Below are 23,441 nucleotides of genomic sequence, written 5' to 3' on the forward strand. Positions count from 1 at the left end.
AGTTCAGTTAAACATTTTACCAGCTAGAGGTCATTTCAATGAAGTTTCTCTTCTCCAGGCCTATGTTACCCTATGCTTGTATGTGTGTCTCCAGATCAACCTCCCATACCTATTGATGCGGCATATGGCATACTAGGCCAAGTACCCAAAGGATGGAAATTTACTTTACGAAAATCTCCTTACTAGTATTTTTGTACACTTTGGGGTCCCCTATGTTGACGAGCCTACAGATGGAGCCAAGAGGTATCCTTTCGATTTACACTCCTTAATGAAGATGAAGATTGACCCTAATGATGGTAGTGATGCTGAGGGGGTGCCAGTAATGGTCCGTATAGGAGGTGACCAGGATATGGATATGGAAAACGACGAGGAGGCCGAGGAGAGCGAGGAAGATGAGGAGGATAGTGAAGATGATGGACCTCCATTGCGTCAAGGCCATAGGGTAACTACCCCACCTCCTCCTTACACTTCATCTCAATATGCCGGTGGCGCTTCTTCTTCGACTGCACCAAGTGATGCAGTAGGTTGGGATCGGGTGATGTAGGCTATGGAAACAGGTTTTTGGGGTCTGAATACCCGTCTGGACAATATTGATGATAGGGTCAGTCATCTGGAGGTATGGACCCGTAGGTGGGACACTTACTTTGGGCTAGCAGATACTACTCCTGTTTCTTCCGTACCACCCAGCGATCCACCCTAGTAGTAGTTTTTTCCTAGGTCCTCCTATCTTTCAATCTTATTCTTAGGATTGTGATCCTATTATGTTTTATTTGTGCCATTAGTGTTATTAACTTGAGAGTTATTCAGCAGGTAGTTATCGTCTATGTAATTTGCTCCTAGTTAAGTCTTGTATTCTCCTCTCTCAAAGTTGTAAGCTGAATTTGTTACTAATGAAATTATCAGTGTTATCGACATCTATCTTCAACTTGTCTCCTATGTGTGAACTATGATTTATGTACTTATCTTTAAGCTTTTATTTATAACCTAATCATCAGTAGTCCTAACATTTCATAAGTTTATGACTTAAAGCAAAGTATCGCACTCTGATACCACTCGTTGTCACACCCCGCCTCCACTCACCTGAAGGTTGGCGACATGGACACACACACGTGTCCACCATCCATCCAAGATCCACGATGCAGTACTTTAAGTTCATAAGATTATGAAATGAATTCTAAAATCACATATTTTAATATAAACAAAATATATATCAACTGGTGATTTCTATTGATATTTACCATATTTACACAAAAGAATGTTTTCACATCTTAATCATAATTACAGTTATGCACCCACAGGGCTACATCTGTTAAGTACAAAAAGAATCAAAAATAGAAGATGATACTCCCATCCTCAGAGTGCTCCAAATGCACAATCATCGCACACGCATCCATCCTCGTGCGCAACCAGCTCCTTATCCCAGAGATCACCTTCGTAGAGAGCCGGGACCTCGATTACAGTTTCCAAAGGATTTCCTGAATCAACATCTAAAAAGGGGCAACAACAGGGGGTGAGCTTCCACGAAGCCTAGTGAGGGTAATACACACAAGCAATCATGACAATCCAAGAAAATGCAACAGTATGAATATTCATGCCCGACCACATCAATATGAATGCAATTATGTGAGTGCAATGACATGATCCATTTATTATCAAGCAATTCTAAGAAACAATTTCTAAGTCCAAAGGGGGTATAAGTGCTACTGCAACGTAGTTGTTATCCCCAGTCATGAATGTATGTCATCAGTCCCTAGGGATACTAGCTAGTTGCGAGTCAGGAGTGTGCTGGTTCCGGAACCACGTCGTTACCCGACAAACCCCTATTAATAACCCTCCCATGATACCACCACATCGAATCCAACATTGCATGTAGGGTATACCCATCACCGAATCAAACATCGCGTGAGGGTCTGTCACGATGCTGGCATCTTCGCACCTCAGTCACCGGAAATCGTCCCCAACCACGGACCTTCGGACGAGAGGATTAGCCAATTCGTAAACCCCTATTGGCAAGGGTTGTAGCACCAGGGTGGTTATCCTAGCCCAATGCATTCTAATATGCCACAACACAATTCAATCACACTCACACACTCACACACACCTTAAGCATGCAGTGCCACTGGCACCAACCATTGGCCACCCTGCACCCCAGTCACACACACACACACGCACACATGCACAATCATAATCCACATTCTCATGCCACATCAACACCATATATAAGGAATAATATAATAATATGTAAAATGATAAAATTCATTCACATATGCATTATGATTCAAGCATTCCATAAAACACACAAAATCCCCTCACCTCGTGTTCTATATGGCGGTAGATAGTTGATGGTTTCGTGTTATGTGTCCCCGTCACTTCTCGGTTTCACTCCTAGGATACATAGTGTTTTTAGGTTATTCGGTTATTCATAGAGGAGTGGGACACTAAGACTCGTGCCTCAATTAAAAGGATTAAAATTAACTTTAAAATGGTTCACCGGTGGATGCTTACCGATGGATGGTCATCCAACGATGAGTTCACCGGTGGATGAATCTGAACGGAATGCACATCCTGTAATATTTTCACCGGTGGATGGTTCCTGCCTTCACCGGCTGGCCGGTGACCATCCGTCGGTGAAGGTAAAATTAGGGTTTTCTTGCCTAGATCAGCCCTATTGGCCCTATGGCCCCTGTGTATTGTGGTGAAAATACGTATTTTTCAATGGGGTGTCATTTCCCAACTCCATTCCCCTTTTTCCTTCTTTTGTATAGTTTACAAATTGGGTTTTGTGATTTTAGGGTTGGTTTTTCATGTAGGGTATCCTCACACACTTCACTTAGCTTAGGTTTAGTGAAATTAGTGAGTGGATCAACATAGGGTTTCAAGATACACCCAAATTTCCTCAATACACAAGTCTAGGTTAGGATACATTGGGGAAGACTTAGGTTGATCTCATGGAATGGTCATTAATGGCTCATGAGATCACTCTCACACACCATACCTAGGTTTACTTATAATTTACCTAACTTAGGATTAGGTTAGGGTGTTAGGACATAGAGAATTTGTTTAAATTCCCAAATCCTAGGGTTTTGGGTTGGGATTTCATAGGGATTTGTCCTTAGACCCAAGGTTGAGTGAATAACCTTGCCAATGTAGGTCTCTTACTCTAATTTCCCTCTCCCATTATGTAGTATTTATGGTTGGGTAGGTGGAATTTGGTTGGGTCTCCATTACTCCCAATAAAGAGGGAAATGGGAAGGAGAGAGAGAGAGAGAGAGAGAGATAGAGATTTATGTGTGTGTGTGTGGAGAGATGAGCATATGAGCTTACCTCAAGAATGGAGCCCTAGCCTTCCTCCTTCCTTCCTCTCCTTCTCCTTCTTCTTCTTCTTCTTTCTCCCTTTCCTTCTTTCTATTTTGGTAGGAGAAGAAATGTATGGTAAGAGCCCTATTTATAGCCACTTAAGTCCCACTAAGGGCTGTTTGGGGAATTAATGGGTTTTTACCCAATACCGGGTTATTCCATTATTTGGCACTAACAGGCCCACCTTAGGGTGTCCGGATACGTTAATCTATTCCCCAATAGGTTGTACCAACTATTGGGGGGTTTGATGTGCACGGGTGCGAAGATTCGGGTCCCATGGCAAATTAACCCATTTTCGATTAGTATTCTCACCGGTGGATGCTCCATCCACTGGTGACCATCAGCCGGTGAAGGCTGAACTGGTCACTTTGTATGGGGATTTCTCCTCTGTTTGAGTGGGGTCTTCACCAGGGTTTCTAGTGTGTGTGAGGTTCAACTGACCTTTCCCTTCGGGTCCGGAATCCCTTCCAATTACTTAAGCATGGGTAGCAGGTGCAAGTGGGGTCACGCTTCCTTCCTCGACAAAAGACGGATGCAACCCAGTGCTCCCTAGTACTGATGTCCTCTGGCATCGCATCTGAATATTAAATAGTAAGTTTTAGGGTCCGGGTATAACAGATCAAAGTAACAAAGGTAGTGGGCATTATAGTGGATAAAGATTTAAAGAAGAGGAAATATCACTCCTCTCCCTTATACGTTGGCGAAATATCATGTTCCTCGTAGACATTTTAAAAAATATCACTTTCCTCCCCCTAATCTGAAAGAGTCTATCAACTATCCCTATTCATGAGAAAGAGCTATTAATTGATGACATCAGTTTGCATTGCTCCCATTTACATTCCCAATCGCTTAGTCAACCTCATCATGACCGTTCTATTAGCAGCGATGACTGCCTCGTACTCTAATAAGCATCTGCATTTAGTCTCATTCTGTTTCCGTCATAATCTCATCGTGACATCAAATTTCAATGGCTGGTGAAGGTGAAACGGTGGCCGTGGACCCATTTAGGAGGAAGCTAGAATAGTTTTCTGATGGGCAGATTCTCCAAGAAAACAACAACCTATCTTCTCATTTTCAGTTAGTTTTGAGGGTGCTAGCTCCTTCCCCTATTTTATTTACTTGTTTTATGTTTTTTTTTTTTATACATCGACTTTCCCCTTTTGCTTTTGCTTTTGCTTTTGCTTTTTATATATTCCAACACTTTATAATTCACAAGACTCAGGGTTTAGGGTTCTGTACTCTTGTAGTTATTTTACTTAGCTTCTCGTTTTTTTAGGGTTCTGTACTCTTGTAGTTATTTTACTTTGCTTCTCTTTTTTTAGGGTTCTGTACTCTTGTAGTTATTTTACTTAGCTTGACACAGTTGAATTGGATGGGAGAAGTTTTGGGGCTTCAACTTGTGTTTGGGCTCTTTAAGGTCCTTGCCTCATTGCAGGTCTCTGAAAGTACTTTGGACTTTGGGTCTGAGATTCGATGAGTCATTCACGGAGATCTGATGTTCAGTCTTCGTTGATTATCTCCACCATTGGTTTCCATTGATCTCAAAACAAAAAATTCAAGGAGCCCAGTAGGAATTCAATGTATATTATTAGAGTAATCGATAATGTAACAGAAGAATTCAAGACTTGGAACCTTCGTTTCAACTGCAAAAACTAGATCTGATCATTGGAAGCTTTTATCTATCAAATCGAAAGGAAAATGTATTTCACCATTAAAAGAAGGATGCAAAATCTCTACAAAGGGAGATGTGACGAGTGAGAAGAGAGAAAGAGAAGCCTCAAATGAGAAGGCTAATAGTCTTTTGCAAAATGCTTAATTTTACTTCATCAAGGCGCTCCATAATGGTAACCGCGCTTCTGAAGTTTTGGTCCGTGTTAAAAGCTCTTAGTGGATGTTTGAATGCTTCTCCATGGCTTGGCCACCCCTAGACCTGTAGTTTCTCTATTAGCAGCACCGTTTTATGCTTCTATAAAACCCTAGGCCAGAATTGTCCAATGAGATTGGGGTCGTAAGGTTGACATTGAATTTGTTTGAAGCACTGAATCGTAGGGTTCAGATTGATTTAGGGATTTTTTATGTTGAAGATGACTAAAGGGTAATATTGTCTTTGTAATTGCCTCTTTAACATTGTTAGCCACTAATGGGACAGTTGATAGAATCTTTCAAATTAGGGGGAGGGGTGATGTTTTCTGAAATGTCAAGGGGGACATGATATTTCGCCAAAGTATAGGGGAGGGGAATGATATTTCCTCTTTAACAAATGATGTAGTGGTGCTGGAGAAAGAGCTTGTGAATATTATTTGCTCTTATGCACTCCAAATAGGTTTGGATGAAAGTATCAACCGTTAATTTTGGGAGCTCATGGATGAATTAATGCAGAGTCTTAATCATGACGAATCAATTATTATTAGAGGGGACTTGAACAGACATGTTGGGAGGGGTAGGAGAGGGTATGAAGGTGTCCATGGAGGCTACAGTGCTGGGGAAAGGAACGAGGAGGGGACATCAATCCTGGACTTTGTTAAGATCTTCACATCATGAACATTTTCTTCGCTAAGAGAGAGTAGTACGTACTTAAGGGTAGACAGAAGGTTGTGTAAGAACTGTAAGGTTATCCATGGGGAGAGTTTAACAATCCAACATAGATTGGTAATCCTGGATATGTATTTCAGTACACAGAAGCATGGGAAGAGGAAACCTATGAATCCTAAGATAAGGTGGTGGAGATTAAAAGGTGAGTCCTCACATACATTTACTGATATGATGGTAAAAAATGGACGATGGGACTTTAAAGGAAACACCAATGTGATATGGAACGTGATGAAGAGTTGTATTAAGAGGATTGCAAAAGAGGTTTTAGGAGAATCTAAGGATCGTCGGCAGGCCCTTAGGGAGACATGGTGGTGGGACGAAGAGTTCCAAGCAACCATTAAGACCAAGAAAGTTTGTTTTAAGATATGGCAAAGGACTAAAGATCCTGAAGATAAGAAGAGGTATTATGATGCCTGAAATGAAGCTGAGAAGATTGTGGGGATGACTAGGTTAAAGAAATATAAGGATCTTTATATTAACCTGAACACTAAAGAAGTGGGGAAATCTATATATAAAATAGCTAAATTAAGATAAAGGAAGAGTAGGGATTTCGACCAGGTGAGGTGTATCAAAGCGAGGATCGAAGGGTGTTAGTAAGGGATGAGGACATTGTGAAGAGATGGGATGAGTATATTAGTGCCCTACTAAATGGAGATAGTACGAGTAGAAATGATCCAGAAGATTGCTTTACTCAACAAGACTCCACATGGAATAGATATATGCAAAGGGTTAGTGTGGGAGGAGGTTATTGAAGCCCACTTGAGAAGAAAAACTATGGGAGAATGTTATTGAAGCCCACTTGAGAAGAGAAACTGAGATATCGGAGAGCCAATATGCTAGGACGATCTATGACCGAGGCTATCTACCTACTAAGGAGGCTCATGGAAAGTTATAGTGTCCACAGGAAGGATCTCCACATTTTTATTGACCTAGAAAAAGCATATGATAGAGTTTCAAGAGATTTAGTCCAATATGTCCTAGTAAAGAGAGAGGTGTCTAGTACTTATGTGGATATAATTAAGGACATGTATGAGGGCGTGGTGACTAGTGTGAGATCTGTAAGAGGTCAAGGCAAAAAATTCCCAATTACAAGGGGGTTACATCAAGGATCGGCCTTAAGCCCCTATTTATCTACACTTATCATGGATGAGTTAAGCAAGAACATCCTAGATGAGGTTCCCTGATGTATGCTCTTCGTAGATGACATCACCTTAGTGGATGAGACTAAAGCAAGGATTAATGCTAAGTTGGAGCTATGGAGATCTAACTTGGAAACAAGAGGCTTTAGGATTAGTAGATCGAAGACGGAATTTATGATATATAACTTTAGCCACTCTATATTGGGCAAAGAAATGGTGAAAATTGATGGGAGAGAGATTCCTCAAAGTGACAATTTTAGATATCTGGGTCAATCATAAATAAAGAATGTAACATAGAGGATGATGTTTCACAAAGAATTAAAATGGGATGGATGAAATGGAGAGGTGTATCCAGAGTGTTGTGTAATCGACTTATCCCTTTAAATCTTATGGGAAATTCTATAAGCCTATTGTGCGATCAATTATAATGTATGGAGTAGAGTGCGGAGCAGTTAAGAAGTGTCATATAGAGAAGCTATGTGTAGCTGAGATGAGGAAGTTAAGATGGATGTGTGGCAAAACTAGGAAAGATAAGGAATGAGCATATTAGAGCTGATTTGGGAGTTGCATGGATCAACAAAAAGCTCTGTGAATGTCATTTGAGGTGGTATTTCCATGTTCGAAGGAGGCCTGAGGATGCCCCAATAAGGAGGAGTGATCTAATTAAGATTGAGGGAGCTAAAAGACCTAGGATCAAGTCTAAAATGACCATAGACGAAGTGGTGAGGCATGTATAGTCTCAGTCTTGTCCAAAGTATAACTTTGGATAGAGACTATTGGAGGGCATGGATCCATATAGCCGACCCTATGTAGCTAAGATTCTCCTAACTTGTTGGGTTGTGCCTATTTCCTCTTACTCTCATCCTTATTCTCTCTTCTCTCATTTTGACATCTGTATTGTTTGGATTTTTTTCTTATTGTGTTTTGATTAGATCCATGTAGCCGACCTCATTAAGTTGGGATTAAGGCTGAGATTGTTGTTATTATATGCTATCTATTTAACACAAGCCCAATTCACCAAATCAACATGGTATTAGAGCTAGTATCAACATCAAGATCTTTACCTTAATGACTAAATCCTAGTCATCTCTCTCTCTCTCTCTCTAATCGACAACCACCCTCATAGTCTCACCACCTTTCCCTCGGTGGTGTGATTTTCCTGATGATCTAAATCTCCTCTTAGATTTTTCTAGTTCTTGATTTCTTATCTCTGGAGTTTGGTATACAGGGCTTGAAGACTCCGGTTGTTTTTTACATTTTATAAGGTCATTGGTTTGAGACTTGGATTTGCTCAGCAACCATATCCAAAGTTACGATCACATCTGTTGGATAACAACCATGTCAAATGTTACAATGGACCGATACAAAGCAAAGCTGGTTGCTAGACGGTTTACTCAAACATACGGGATTGACTATCAGGAAACCTTGCTCAGGTTTCCAAAATGAACATTGTCAAAGTTTTTCTTTCTTGTATAGTCAACCTAGGGTGGGAGCTACAACAACTGGATGTCAACAATGCTTTTTCCCCATGGGGAGATTGAAGGGAGGTATATATAGATATCCCTCTTGGATTTGCTTTTCCAAGACCCAAGGCAAGGTGTATAAGTTGAAACAGGCCTTGTATGGCCTAAAGTAGTCTCCTCGTGCGTGGTTTGGCCGCTTCCACAGAGTTATGACGTCCATTGGCTATAAACAAAGTAGTGATGATCATATTTTGTTTCGTAAAAAGACATGAAAGCATATTATGCTTCTTATCGTCTGAGTAGATGGTATTGTAATCACCAATAGTGACTCTGGTGAGAAAGCTCAACTGAAAAAATAGTTGGGGCAAAAAGTTCAAAATTAAAGACTTGGGTAAGCTGAGATACTTTCATGGCATTGAAGTGGCTCATTCAGCTCAAGATATCTTCCTCTCTCAATGGAAGTATACACTTGATCTTCTATCAGATACAGGAATGTTGGGTTGTAAGCCAATCGACACTCCTCTTGAGCTTAACTCTCATCTCAAGGGTAAAGATGGACAACCCCCAGGGGGTAGTGGAGTTGGTAAGGGACCTTTGCCTAAAAAAGCGTGTGGTTCTGAGTTCGACTCCTCTTACCAAAGGGCCACTCACACGGGAGTGTTTAGTTCTCTTCACTACTTTTGGTGAACGTTGAAGGTTCTCATTCAACCCCGGTATGACCCAGTCCATGGGGTTGTGAGGTCAGTATGGGTCCACGGGACTAGTCAGGCCGAAGGCATGGTTATCAAAATTTGGTGGGACGACTGAAATATATATATATATATTTTTGGTAATTGGTGTTTATGTATTAAAGAAAAAAGATTATACAAAGTAAGGCAGCCTTATTCTCCTTCTTTGGACAGACCAAAAGAAAGGAAAAAAGACTCCTTGAAACCCAGCAGGACAGGCCCTGCATTACAATTTGAAATAAAAAAATCAAAGATTACGACTGATATATCTCTCTCACACTCACCCTGACATAGCCTTTGTAGTTAGCTTGGTTAGTCAGTATATGCATGATCCTCCCTCATAAAATTTTTAGGCAGCATATCATATTCTAAGATGCTTGAAGGATGCTCCCTGTAAAGGAGGTCTTTTATCTCCACATAGCCACTAGCTTGTTGAAGCCTCCATTGATGCTGACTGGGTTTGTTGTCCAGATGATAGAAGATCTACTTCTTGGTATTGCACCAATGATTGACAGGTATGATTGTGCAATCCATTGTAAAATCGGAGTTTCGGGCCATGGACCATGGTGTTTGTTAACTTCTTTGGCTCCAAAGTCTCCTTCAGGACCTGTGTGTTCTAGTTGAGTTGCTTATGTATCTATATTGTGATAGTAAATATGTAGTCAACATTGTTCACAATCTTGTGCAACATAATCGAATGAAGCATGTCAAGATCAATTGTCACTTCAACAAAGAGAAGTTGGAACAAGGAGTTATTGTGCCCCTTTTGTTCAATTTGGTGCTCAGTTAGCTGATGTGTTCACTAAGGGGCTTAGTAGTTGTAAAGAGAGAGAGAGAGAGAGAGAGAGAGATTATATTGGGGCTGCCCTCCTTCATTCAATAAATAGAATAGTTATTACAAGTCCTACTAGGAATAGGAAAGATAGCTATTACGAGTCCTACTAGGAATAGGAAAGAATAAAATAGGAAACTTTTACTAATTGCTAACTTCTAATTATATTCAGTCCTAATAGTACTAGGACAGCCCAAAAAGGGCTAAGTAAATCCAAATCCACAGTCTTAATAGGACTATGAAACCCAAGGGAGTAGTCTTGCGCTAGGCTCCTCCTTTCTCTCGATAGACTTCTAGTAGTAGTAAAGCTTTGTCCCATTATTAACAAGATGGGCATGTTTGATATATATACACCAACTTGAGGGGGAGTATTGTAATATGGATTCAAGTGGCCTTTTACTCCTCGTACCTATTCTAGAATGTTTTCTCCCTTATTGTAAATAAAGAATGCCTAGTGTCTATAAAACACAAGCCTAATCACTAAATCAATACTTATATGCATAATGGTTGGTCATCCCATCTAATCTCTTCTCCTTGTATTTAACATGCTTTTATTTTGTGAATTTTTATTATTTTTATGGTAAATATTATTTCTAAATTTATCTTTTGTAGTTTCTTTGCCTTCGCCTAGATAACTCATCTAGTTTATAGGTCTTTCTTGGTCTCTCTCTCTCTCTCTCTCTCTCTCTCTCTCTCTCTCTCTTTTGGTGGGAGCGGCACTCTAGGAAGCATAATTTACAACAATTAGCAGTTGTAGAGAAAATAACAATGTTGAAGTCTTACAAAATAGACTCTTTTAAAGTTTTTTGATGGATATACACTCAGCACATCTAAATTTAAAAAAGGAAAAAGAAAAAAAAAGATTCATAAAAGAAGTGATCATGTATTAAGTTTTACAACCCAAGGTAATAAATGGTGTTTTGATATGATTAGGAGGCAATGAATTTGTACTAAAAACTTTATTTTGAGCTAGAAAATATATACATGGAAGGTTCTCTAATTCTCTTTCCTACTATGATTGACCTGATGAATCATGAGTTCTTTTCAAATATTTTTTTCCCTATTCTGGGTTCTATGCTTGAATGAGATCTCTTTGGTTAACCATTATCATTATATGTTCATGGCTGTTTAGTTATGTGAAAACATTATCTGACCTCTTAACAGATGTGCCATAGGACTCTGCTGTTACAAATTCCCTGAAGGTCAAATGGTATGTGGGGCTTTCTATATTCCCTTGATGTGATTATTTTCTATTCTTTGCATTTTAACAAGTTCTTTCTTGCTATACACCATTTATTTCTCTTCCCACTGTTTCACTCAAATCCAGGGGTTCTCCAGCAAAGCCAGTTATATGCTCAATTGTTAATAGTAAGCATTATTTAGATCCACCCTTACTATTGGCTTTTAATATTCTTGTTTTAATTATTTTTCTTCTTAAACCTTTGGTTTCTGTGAGTTATTTTTGAAAAAAAAAATGTAATTATTCTTGCCCATTTAGTCTCATTCTTCTTTCTGCAGTTATCCAAACAAGAAACTCTGTGTTTTGAAGGAAACATGGTGGTACAATGTGGGATCCTTTCAACCGTAACTTGGATGTCTATCAACAATTTTATGATTTAATTTACAAAGTCGGTGTAAGGTGCCACGAAATATTGTTGTGTGGTCCGAACTTGCTGGAACTGGGTCTCCTCATGCTGCCTATCCACTTGCAGGTTTTCATGGGTCACTTCTTTGATTTTCCTTTTTCCCATTCATAGCACTGACTTAAGTAAATTTCTTTGGCAGAAATTCAGCTGGGCTTAAAAGTGGTATTTCCTTACCTTTATTGGATTTTTTTATACTTTTATTGGATTTTTTGTACCCTTCATATGTTTTTTTTTATAGCTCATTGGATTTATTTGTATTTTCATAGGAAAATTTTCTACCTTCATAGGATACTTTCGTACCTTCATTGGATATTTTGTAGCTTCATGTGATAATTTTATACCTTTATTAGATATTTTCATAGGATATTTTCTTACATTTATAAGATATTTTTGTACCTTCATAGGATATTTAGTACCTTTGTTGAATTTTTTTATACGTTTTTTATAGGATATTTTTGTACCTTCATTAGATTTCTTTTGTACTTTCGTTGGATATTTTTCTATTTTTCATAGGATATTTTATTATCTTCATATGATATTTCTATACCATTATAGATATTTTTGTGCCATAAAAGGATAAATTTTGTACCTTTATTATATATTTTTGATTTTTTGTTTTCATTTATTTTTTAAAAAACATTAATGATAATCATTTTCGATCTAAAAATAAAATATAGTTTGTTAACTACTAAACATAATATATTATAGAATAAGAAATAAATTTTGTATTCCTACGTGCAAAATGATTATTATAACTTTAAAACTTCAATTCTATGCATCTCTTCGAATGTTAGGATAACTTGTCTTTCATAAACCTTAAACGATTATAGAAAGGGTTCCAAGAATCCCTCAAGCTGAAACAGATTAAAACCCGAATATTAAAATCGAATATGTTCGAAGAAAAGGAGTAGGCTTATGATCATTATTTTTTTTTTTAAACCCGAATATTATTTCTTGGGACCTGGGGAAGCCCCTAAAACTTAATTAATATCATAAATCAAGAGAAGTGAGTACAAGGGGGGACATAACCTGCTTTACCTCAGCCCAGAGTAAAAACCAATCTATCAGTCTTGGAAACAACCAAATAAGCCCCAAACAAAGTGACAATAAGATGAGATAATTATAATCGTAAAACTAGACCACTGGCTCTGTCTTCCTTATTAGTGTGGAAAAGCTCAAGTGGAATGATTTGATTTGACATAATGATAGAATTGTTTGAAGCTATATTCACAAGCTAAATTTTCCAACCAGTCAATTGCTCAATTACTTTTTCGATACGCTTATGATTGTCATGCTCAAATGACCTCCTTATCTCGAATCTAGGTTTTTTGCAGCTCCATTTCTTTTGGGCCATCATTATCATCTTTCAAAGCTTAGATCTTAAACAATAATCTTCCACTAACACCACTAGGCAAAGAAAACTAATGAAATCAGACTAAGAGTAGATTTTAACAAACAAAACAATTGAACCATAAAGTCGTCCTAGATATTATCAGTTAAAACCCTTCTCTTTTTTATTTATTATTTTTTTTTTTAAATTTGATTTCCTCGTCCCTTTACTCTACTCAACCTCTTTCCTTCTTTTCTTTCTGTTTAGTGGATATATGATATAACAACTCAACATTCTCCCAACTAAATAGGTTGGCTACATGGAACTAAGAGAGGGTAAAATTAAAAGAAATAGAAAGGAGAAAAGGAAAAATAAGAGTAAACAAAAATAGAAGAAACAAAGCAACACCACAAGAACATTGCACCTAAAATCAGTTGGCTACATGGATCTTTACCCTCCAAACATCTCTATTTGAGGTCATACTAGAGTCAAGACCTAGTCTGCATATATTTTCTTACACCATCATCTATGGTAATTTTAGGCTTGCCCATAGTTCTTTTTTGCTTATTCCATCTAGATTTGGTCATTCCTCCTTACTGCGGCATCCCTAGGTCTCCATTGAACATGGTCATACCATCTTAAAACGAAATTCTCGGAGTTTGTCCTAAATTTAGGCTACTCACGAATAAGCTCTAACACGGTCATTCCTTACTCTATCTTTTCTACATTCATTGCTCCCGCCACACCATCTTAAGAAAGAGAAAAAAAAAAGGAACACATTTCTCTACACGTTTGATGGCTTGCACTGTTGGTTGAATGGGTCTAAAGCCTGGGATCACTCAGGTGCATGTGGCATTGCCAGGATGGTGATGGTGGGTAAGTGAGGTGAGGCTATGAGAGGGTGGGATTGTAGAAGGAGGAGGGGCAGGTGGGGGTGGGCCATGATAGAGGTGGAGGGAATAGGGTGGGGTTGCATGAAGAATAAGAAGAAGAAAAAGGACCAGGGAGGAGTTTTATGTGTTACAATACATTTTTACTTTTTTTCCCACATATTGTAGCTATTAGAACATGTATTCTTTAGAGTTGAGCACATAACGAAAGAAAAATAGGTATTGGCTCTCTTATAGGTTCTTTTTGGTATCATCTTAATTTTGTTTTTGATCTATTTATAAAAGAATCATTAATAAAAATCATTGTTATCCAAAAATAAAAATTGTTTGATAACTACTAAACATAATATATTATAGAATAAGAAATATGTTTGGTATGCCTCCATGTAGAATGATTTTTATAACTTTAAAACTCCATTTCTTTGCATATCTGTGAATGTTAGGATGGTTTGTCTTTATAAACATTGGCGTTCATAAAAAGGATTCCTATAATTCCTTAGGCTGATGAGACATACTTGAAGGCATTGAAATCGAATATCTTCAAATCAAAGGAGTGAGCTTATGATTGCCATGCTCAAATGACTTCTTGGCGTGAAATCCATATATGTCCTAGTTCCATTTCTTCTGATTTGTCACTATTGTATTCCCAAACCCTAGATTTTAAACAATAATCTTCCACTGATAACGCCAAGAGAGGAAAACTAATGAAATCAGGTTAAAGAGAAAACTTTAAAGAATAAAGCAGTAGAACCATAAAGTCGTCCCAGATCTTAGAAGTTATAGCTCTTCCCTTCTTATGGTTCTTTTTAGTGGATATAATGATAAATTTTGCCCTTTCTTTGATCGTTTTAATGGCTTGAAGTGTTGGTTATACTGGTCTAGAGCCTCGAATCCCTCAAGCACAAGAGGCATTGCAAGGGTGTTGGTGGTGGGTAGGTGAGGTGAGGCTCTGGGACAAGGTGGGATTGCAAGAAGAAGAAGAAGAAGCTAGGACAAGGTGGGATTGCAAGGAGAATGAGGTGGGGCTACATGAAGAAGAAGGGACAAGATGGGGTTCTATGTATTATAATGTATTTTTACCTTTTTGCCCTCATATTTTAGCTATTAGAATTTAGAACACATATTCATTAGAGTTGAGCACATATTCATTAGAGTTGAGCGCATAACGAAGGAAAAATAGTTTTTGATCATAATAGAAAAATAGCTCTTGACCTCATTATGGATTTTATATTCGTCTGATTTTTTTTTTAATGAATAGGGCCTATAAATAGGTCGTTCTTATGTATATCAATATAAAAAACACACTTCTACCCAATAATGAATAAATAAATAGCAAACACACAAGCATTTTTATGTCAAGAAAACGAAAGTAGAAATGACACCAAAGTATGACTAAAAATGGTGACTAAAAGAAAGTGTTTTAAAGAAAATGTGTGATCAGATATATCAAAACATTCCATTGTAGGTAGCCTACTAACAATCAATTTCAGCCCATTCTAATCTACCATGTTTTAATATCAAATTGGACTATCGTCCAAATAGATGGCTTTGTATTTCTTTCCATTGCGAGATTGTAAGATTCCATTGCTAGGTATTAATTATTGTTGTTTTTAATACATGCCCCTTCTCCCTCTTGGACCAACTTATTCAATGAAATCAAAATTGCATCAACCTGGTTGGCTAACAAGGTCAGCAGACCATTGTTGCACCTGAGTTTGAACCGACTGGGGCAAAAGTTAACTTTGGATCATTATGGGATTGGCAGTCTCAGTCCCAGCCTAAATCCTAGCAGGAAAATAACTGCAAAAACATATTTGTAATTCTGCTTTGGGGCCCCCTGGGACCAGTCACATTTCCTTTTTGCCTTTATCTCAAGGGCCTAACCCCAACCACAAGGCCACCATTTAATTTTTTTGCTTAAGGTTAGCAAAGTAATATATTAACAAGAATGAATGAAATGCAATTAACCCAAAAGGGCTGAAACTCGCCAAAAAATTCGATTTCTTACTCCAAGGATATGGCATCATTTGTCAATCTTGGGTTACTAGTTGTATTATTTAGGGGTCCAACATTGTACGGATTAGCTTCTTGTAATCTATTCCTACATTAAGTGGTATCAGAGCACTTAGCCCTTAGAAGATTCACTCAGCCAACTGATGTTAAAAAACCATTTGCACCAACTAAACCCAGTGGATTTCCTAGCCGAGCTCCACTAACTACACAGGATAAGGGTAAGACTCCAATGGGGGGAAAAGAGTCAGGAGCTGTGACAGGATTTGGTTGTGGGGGAATTGGTTATGTTGCAAAATTCTAGCCTAAACGTGGTCAGGTCAACTCCATCATCAGTGCTATTGAGTCCAACCCTGACCTGTAAATCTATGAACCTTAAAATGATGATTGGACCGTTAATGTTGTTGTTGAAGGGATGGAAGATGATTTCGAGGATGAGTATGTGCAAGGGGACGATGATCCTTATGCCTATGTTAATGTGGTGGCACGAATCCTAGAGGCTAGGGGGATGACTGGAGGCAGCACAATATCTTCTATACTTTGATGTCTTGTGGATCTCACAAAGCTCAGGTGATTGTGGATAGTGGGAGTTGTGTGAACATAGTATCTCAAGTTTTTGTGGCTGAAGAAAAGCTTAAGATTGAAACCCCATCCACAACCATACAAAGTATCATAGCTAGACAACAAGACCATGGCTGTAACTCAACGTTGTTCTGTAACACTAAAGATTTCGGATTATGAAGAAAATGTATGGTGTGATGTCATTCCCATGGTTCTCACTGATGTGCTACTTAGTAGACCTTGGCTCTATGATAATAATGTTCTAGTTGGAGGTACTAAGAACCAATGCTCTTCGATCACAAATGCAAACCATTTTTTCTAAATCCACTCAACATACCCCAAGGGAAGGAAAAATTAAGGGTTGCCCAAGTAAGAAGACAACATGTCTTGAAGAATGTTGCAAAGGCCTCTTCCAATAGACCCACTCAACAAAAGAAGCAACCATTCAAAGCCAATATCACCAAAAGCCACGTTGGATAATAAACTATGTGTGCTGCCCCATAGGGAGTTCTTGGCTACTAGTGAAAAGATCATATTGATATTAGCCCTTGTTACTAAGGAAGCTGAACCGGTAAAAGAAGCAACACATCCACCACAAATCAAAGAGTTACTTGCTGATTTTTCAGATTTGGTGCGTGATGAATTGCTAAATGAACTACCACCTATGAGGGACATCCAACATGCCATTGACCTAGTGCCTAGGTCAGTACTCCTAAATCTACCCACTTATTGTCTTAGCCCTACAGAGTATGCTGAGCTCAAAATACAAGTGGATGACTTGTTACGATAAGGCTTTCTAGTGGAGAGCATGAGTCCATGTGCCATGCTATCCCTACTAAAACCAAAGAAAGATGGATCATCGCGTATGTGCATTGACAGTTGTGCTATCAATAAAATCATGGTAAAATTCAGATTTTCTATTCCTTGTTTGGATGATATGCTAGATATGTTGACAGGAGCTTCCATATTTTCAAAGATTGACCTACGAAATGGTTACCATCAAATTCGAATCCGTCCAGAGGATGAATGAAAAACAGCCTTCAAAATCGAAGAAGGGCTTTATGAATGGAAGATCATGCCTTTCTCCCTCACCAATGCAACTAGCACTTTCATGAGAGTGATGACTCACATACTGTGCCCCTTCATTGGAAAGTTCCTTGTAGTATACTTTGATGACATCTTAATTTACAACAAAGCACAAGATGAGCAACTTTAGCATTTGAGGTGTGTTATAAGGGTGTTATGAGAAGAGAAGCTCTATATCAACTTGAAGAAGTGTTCTTTCATACTGTCCAAGATTATATTCCTTGGCTTTATTGTGTCCTCACAAGGATTAGAAGCTGATACAGAAAAAGTGAAGAGCGTGGTAGATTGGCCCATTCCAAAGACCTTGACAGAAGTTCACAGTTTTCACAGTCTTGCCTCATTCTATTGATGGTTCATACGGAATTTTAATGCTATTGTAGCCCCCATAATAGGAATAATTATGAAAAATGTTCGTTCTCAAGCATCTAGTAGAAAGACCAGTTGAACCGGGTAGATTGGGTGCCTAACACCTTCCCAATTCTACAACCTGACACGTAGCCTAAATCTTTGGACTAGACCAATTTTTGGGCTTTTTTCTCAGGAATTGGGCCCACCCCCAAGTCCTAGGCCCATAATCCTAGGTGGCAACTCCAAACCCTACTGCATGATCCCAATCCCCCGTATTGGACCATCATCAAATACCCATCTCAGTGATGACCTTTACATAAGGATGTGAATTTGAAATTGAAACCGTTTATCGAAATCGAACCGAGCCATTTAAACCAAAATTGTAAAACCTTTTAGTAAATGGTTTGATTATGGTTTCAAGTTTCAGGCCGATTAGCTAAACGGGTTGAATTCGAACCAAGTCGTTTAACGCATAGTTTCAAATCGAATTGAAACTGTGAAAACTGAACCATTTAAACCATCAAAACCGATCCGATTAACCTGTTTAAAGATCAAATAAGGTGGTTGCAAAATATCATTAGTATCTCATTTGATTCAAAGATTGAGTGCAGCAAGCCTGCAAGTAATTTTAGAGGTAACTTGCTCATTGTTTGAAATACCGATTAAATTAATCCAACGCACTAAGTAGAATGTATACTAATAAAAATGTAATTTTTTCTTATACCATGGCATATTAAATATGTATTTTTCAATATTATAACACATTATTTGGGAGGGGGGGAAGAAGAAAATCCCTACTATAAGCATTACTTACTGACTTGTTAGATGCGCTTGAGACTATTTTAACAAAAGATAATAGTTGCATTTCACATTCTCAAGATTGAATCGTTTATCACTGAAAACAAATTTTAGTAAACATGTGAATAAACTAGCAAACCAATTGCTAACCATTTAGAAACCATATGGAATAAACCAAAATCGAAACCGAAATCGAAACCGTTTAAAGCTGTGAAACCAAAACCATTTAAAAACTGTGGAAATCAAAACCATTTACTAAATGGTTGCAGTTTCAGAAATTGCAACCATTTAGTAAATAGTACGGTTAATTGACAACCTTACCCACAATGACAGGCATTGGTGCAGTAATTGCACAACTATGTAGCCTCTTTCTTTAAATAGTAATAATAATAATAATAATAATAATAATAATAATAATGAAAATAACAAATTAATTGTAACCACAAGGAGAATTATCTACGGACCATCTAAGGAAAAAAAATTGTGGATCTACTGTAGTTGTTGTCACATCCCGTTCACACAGAACCGGGTTAACACCGGTTAACCCAAACTTGCCAGGATCATCTAAACAGTATTCCACCATAGCATACACACAACTAAGAAAGAGCTCATCAGTTCAGAGGAAGACTTGGTTTACCTGTGAATATTCTCATAATACTTGATACCCGAATTGTGATACAATAGTTAAATACATGTGGGCCCGAAAGCATGTTATTTACACAATAAGAGTACAATTCACATATCAAGTATACAAAAGGAATCATCAAAAATCAGAGTGTACAACTCGGCTCGGTATCAAAGCTTAGAGCTTAGCTCGGTATCAAAGGTTGAGCCCAGCTCGGCATCACAAGGTAGAGCTCAGCTCGGCATCAAAAGTGGAGCTCAGCTCGGTATCAGAATTGCGGTCCCGCAGCATAACTCTCGCATGAGCAATCAGTGCCATGCTCTAACTCCTCAGGGGCCTACCAGTCCTCAGGGAACTCAACCGTGGGACCCGCCCCGTGCTCTTCAGATGGATGACCTGTAAAATCATCTAAAAGAGGTGAACACGTGGGATGAGCTCACTAGCTCAGTAAGTGGAAAGATGGACCACACAACAGTCCACATAACAATTCACAACCATATGCACTATATGCTATGCAATACATTTTTAAATCACATCCACCTAAGCAACAATACTAAGTCTTTGGTTTAGTGCTACTACAACCACAGTGCGCGTATACTCTGGGTATGAGCCGCAAACTCCATCCCGCGATACTCCCATAGGGCTATCAGAGAAGGCCCATCGTGAGTACTCAGAAAAGTAAAAACATACCGACCACCGGCTCTCAACAGAAAGTAAATGACTGAAATTAAAGGTGCTGACTCCAGCAATTTAAAAGCAGTACGATTGGCCCTCTTGAATATACCACTGGGGTTGCCGACTGTCCTAATGACCAGTTGGGCGTAATGTCTAACCGCCACAGTGACCCGACAACCGCGACCACTGCTTCCCCCCAAATGATAACCCAACACCTTAACCCCTGTTGAGAAGGGTCGTAGCACGGGAAGATGATAATCCTAATACCACATGCTCCTATATGACAATAGTACGATTGCATAGTGCCATCGCGTCCCATACTACGGGCCACCAATGCACTCGTTTCCAAGCCAACTACGGCATCTAGTCTATTAATGCACCATGCACAATGATGTCAACATTCATCACATAAGCATATCATCACTTGGCATTTAGAAAATAAACACAACACCCATGCATAACAATGTGAGGATGACTAATCTACATAGCATTTTCATGATGACATGGCTAGACTAGATACGACTAAATGAATGCCAAACAATGCCTTGAAACAAGGCCAAACGTCCTATCCCCACTTACCTGTAGTGTACAAGGCCTCACGCTCAGTACGGGTGAGATCCGATGCGAGAAACGTGAGATTTGGTGAACCTATCAAGATTGAGCGGGTTAGTATTTCACCACTTTGGGATCAAGGTTAACACGATCCAATGACAATATCATGTTTAGAATCCTAAAAGAAGGTCGTACATCCGATTTGGGTCCAATTGGACGTAAAAATCACATTCGGAGCCTCTCGGGTGGGTCGGACAGCCCACCTGTCTGACCCACCACTCAGACCCACCGGTCTGGACCGGTGGGTAGGGTGGCCCACCGGTCAGCCCATCGGTTTGGCCCACCGGTCTTGGTGGGAAACTGATGTTTCTTCCCAAACTTTCCCCAACCTTTGGGGATTGAAATGAGGCTTTTCCAAACCCATTCTTCACTCACTCAAAGTCTCATAAGATGGTTCTAACTTAGATCTAGGTTAGATTTAAGGAATGGGAAGCCATCTTACCTTCTTTGCTCAAGAACACCTTCAAAACCCCAAAATCACTTCAAATCCACAATGCTTCTCCAACCTTGTAAATACTTCTTCAAATCCTTCAAGATCAACACATAAATCATCTATTAAACCTTAGATTCATCATCTCAAGGGGGATTTACAAGATCTCAAGAAACCCTACCCACATCAAGTGTTTTACTTGGGTATGGTGAAAGTTTAAGGAACCCAACCTTTGCTCACCTCTAAGCGTAGATCTAGTGTTAGAGATCACTCTTCCGGCGTCGAAATGGGAAGATCAAACCTCGACGCCGCTGAAATCCATCTCTTCTTCCTCTTCCTTCTCTTCTCTTCTCCTTTCCTTTCTTTTCTCTCTCCTCTTTACTCTTCTCACCAACGTCCGAGTGTCATAAATGAGAAAAGAAAAGAAAAACATAAATGCTATATATACTTCTTAAAATAACTAAGTATTCACATGGGTGGGTCACTCAGGTGGGTGGATGCGCCCACCTGTCCGCCCACCTGAGGGCCAAAACTTGGGATTTTGATAGAATTCGGCCCTCGGCACGAATCTCACTCTTGGCATACGATGTAATATGCGTATGCACCTTAATATACGGCTACATACCTGCTTTATCCATACATGGCCTTGTGATAGGTGCATGTACACGGCTTGGGTACACCCGTCTCTTCTGGCACTGGCTCGGACTTGTCGGGCCAGCCGGTGTTTAAGGTCACCCTTGCCATCATAGTCCATAAGGAACCCTCTTTAACTCTCTCCGGTTTGGGTCCTGCATGTCAACCGTATAATCTGACCGGGTTTAAGAAGTAGGGTATTACAGTTGTCCCGTGTCACACCTCTCTTTTCGTTTTTCCTCTTTTTCTTCCATTGGGTTCCATGTGGGGTGCAACTCATAAATGAATCTTTTCACCACTTTGATTTATTTATCTACCAAATTAATTAACTGCCTACAGTGATGGGTGGTCTTTCTAAATTTGTAATCTTCATTGGTATTTTATTATTATTATTTTTTTCTAGTTCAAGGTTCTATTGGTTATTACATAGTAGACCCATATAAGGGCCAAGTATAGACTCACAGCGGAGGCAATAGGGACCCAAGGCCACACTTCTTGGAAAGCAAGGAAATTGATGCAAATCAAGCACTAATGCACTTGAAAGGAGTTGATCAAGTGACCAACCCTCCAATAGATACTCCACTGAACACTGCAAATTGCCATGCCGAGGTCCAGATATGCATCTTCTGTAACACCCTGATTTTAGAATCCCAGCTTAAGTGATAGAAAGTTTATGGTGAAGGGTACATGGTAGTGGAAAGAATTTATAATTAGATATATAGTAGGAAATAAAGAGGAAAAGATACCTAACTGTAGTGTATGGATGGTTTAAGGGTGCCTACAAGAGTGGGGGAAGGTCCCGCATGAGGTGGGGTAACTTGGGCAGAAGAATGAACAGCAGAGGACCAAAAAGAGCCTAACCGGCTGGAGAGCTTCTGGCCAACCGGCCTACCTGTTCAATGGCATAATGCCCAGATTTGGTGTTTTTATTCTATGGGCCCACTATTTGACAAAGATTTTCCACCTATCTTTTACCATGGTTAGAGGTATATTTAAGGGTTTTTATGTAGGTGGTTTCATACTAAACCCTATTTCATGTCAAAATTTATTTTAAGTCAAAGAAGGGATTAAAATGTCTTTCTCTAAAACATATTTTAGCCAAACAGACCATAATATTTTTTCAACCTATAAAAGAGGGGAGGGTCGGCTGTGACTCATATGCTGCTATGTACAAAATAAAACCGAAAAGAAAAGGAAAGGTGAAAGACAAGAAGAAGAAGGAAGAAAGGAAACGAAGGTAAGAGAGAGAGAAAGGGTTCAACAGCTCTCTTCTACTACTGTTTCCGCGGCTATGAATGTTGCTAATACCATGCAAGCATGCACTCTTGTGTTCTTCGCAATAAGAAGATGTTTCCAATTGAGCTAGGGTAGGAATCGGCCAGGCTAGGGTTAGTTCACTGACCGACTTGATTAAAGAAACTTACCTGTGGGAGTCAGGATTCATCTTTCATAGAGAAAGCCCCAACTCATAAACCTTAATTGAAACCTGATTCACTGTCCTATTATCCCAGAGACACTAATTCATGGGGTTTTTTTTCCAAATTGAGTAAATAAAGTGAAATTGAAGGTGGGAGTGACCTTCCCACAAGTTTTATATTGCCCATAGACTATTAAAACAAGTAGCCAAAATGCTAATGGAAAAAATTGGGTAAAAGTGAAATTCAAGTAACCCAATCCAATGTGTAG

General features: G+C 39.0%; 1 long non-coding RNA gene across 2 annotated transcripts in view; it reads left to right on the forward strand.

Moving 5' to 3' along the window:
* The window catches only part of LOC122069631, a 39,724-nt gene extending 27,826 nt beyond the window's left edge, over positions 1-11,898 (forward strand). For both annotated transcript variants that reach the window (XR_006137499.1, XR_006137500.1), the window contains 3 exons: positions 11,276-11,321; positions 11,439-11,479; positions 11,630-11,898. This is a non-coding gene — a long non-coding RNA (uncharacterized LOC122069631). The remainder of the gene's footprint in view (positions 1-11,275; positions 11,322-11,438; positions 11,480-11,629) is intronic.
* Positions 11,899-23,441: the final 11,543 nt, after the last annotated feature.

The sequence above is a fragment of the Macadamia integrifolia genome, unplaced genomic scaffold (assembly GCF_013358625.1).
Source record: "Macadamia integrifolia cultivar HAES 741 unplaced genomic scaffold, SCU_Mint_v3 scaffold670, whole genome shotgun sequence".
Lineage (NCBI taxonomy): Eukaryota > Viridiplantae > Streptophyta > Magnoliopsida > Proteales > Proteaceae > Macadamia > Macadamia integrifolia.